This window comes from Mustelus asterias, chromosome 18 (assembly GCF_964213995.1).
Source record: "Mustelus asterias chromosome 18, sMusAst1.hap1.1, whole genome shotgun sequence".
Taxonomy (NCBI): Eukaryota; Metazoa; Chordata; class Chondrichthyes; order Carcharhiniformes; family Triakidae; genus Mustelus; species Mustelus asterias.
Genome location: NC_135818.1, coordinates 41293375 through 41294826, shown reverse-complemented (window position 1 = coordinate 41294826; position 1452 = coordinate 41293375). Strand labels below are relative to the sequence as shown.

The window sequence follows — 1452 nt, the reverse complement described above, 5'->3', positions numbered from 1 at the left end:
CGAGCAAGAGTTTGGTTAATTTGCACTGAATTATATGTAAACTGAATGCAGTAAAAGTTCCACGACAACATTAGGCACTTGATTAGGCAGGAGAAGCCAAAAGAAAATTAAACAGATCATGGATTGAGACTACTTAAACAATCTTTGAGGGAGCTGTACATAGATACTATCTGTGACTTTGAAAGATAAAGCACTATTCACTTGAATCAATGCAGTCAGACAAGCTCTCAGCTTTGTTTTAAGTAAAATGAAAAAATCCACAGTCAGCTTTTCCTTTCCCTTTGCCTGTTGGATATTAGCTCCGTTTTTCTTAAAAGCTTTATTTTCTCTGGCTCAATCATCTTAAATTATAGATGTCTTTTCAGCAGTACGGACATTTTGGTTCTTTGTATGAGGAAATATGCTGCAGGATTTTGTCGATTTTTTTTCCACAACTGCATCTAAAATCAATACAGATAATTTTACATTTCCAGCTGCGGATTCCATTTCAATCATTTTACTGTCAGCGTGCGGTAAAAAAAATTCATCCGCACAAATCAAGTGGTTTGCATTCAAGAGATACAATAGTAATTGTCTATTATTGCAGTTGGGTTCTGATTTCCTCTTTTATTATATTCACTAGAGATTCCAGTATCATTGCAGTGCATTGTCGGAGGAGATAACTGCAGATTTTTCCTCATACCTGATAGCAATAGCTACTTCTGCTGACAAAGTCCTTTATGTATTCATTATTAACATCCGCATCTACATTACAAGTCTATAATTCTGTTGTAAAGTCTGACCAATGTGCCAAATTGATGACCTGACTTCCAATATTAATATTACAGGGATTAATCTCACCAATAAACTGCCACATGTTTTTATTATTGCAGAGACAAGGCTACCGAATTAAATTGCTGCCCTCACATTGTTCTCTGCATATATGGCCAGAGGTTCCTCCCACTCCCACCTCCTCCCCAACAAACGACCCACACAGATGTTCAAAGGTGCTTTAAATATTGATGAAGAGCCAAGATTCAAACTCAGAAAACATCTTGAAGCATTTTGTTTGAAACTTAGACAAGTGTGGTCGTTTCGGCAGCACATATACTAAAATTGGAAGGATATAGAGAAGATTAGCGTAGCCTCGGCGCAAGGATGACATGCAAATTTGTGAAGCGTTCCATTTTTGGGGGGGCACGGTGGCACAGTGGTTAGCACTGCTGCCTCAGAGCGCCAGGGGGCCGGGTTCAATTCCAGCCTCAGGTGACTGGGTGGAGTTTGCACATTCTCCCCGTGTCTGCGTGGATTTCCTTCAGGTGCTCCAGTTTCCTCCCAAAGATGAGCAGGTTAGGTGGATTGGCCGTGCTAAATTGACCCTTAGTGTCAGGGTAAATACATGGGGTTATGGGGATAGGGCCTGGGTGGGATTGTGGTCGGTGCAGACTCGATGGGCTGAATGGCCTCCTTCTG

At 41.0% G+C, this 1452-nt stretch overlaps 1 non-coding gene across 1 annotated transcript; it reads left to right on the top strand.

Moving 5' to 3' along the window:
* Positions 1 to 1065: 1065 nt before the first annotated feature.
* LOC144507390 (U6 spliceosomal RNA) lies at positions 1066 to 1172 on the top strand. The gene has a single exon (XR_013500086.1). It is a non-coding gene; the product is annotated as a U6 spliceosomal RNA (small nuclear RNA).
* Positions 1173 to 1452: the final 280 nt, after the last annotated feature.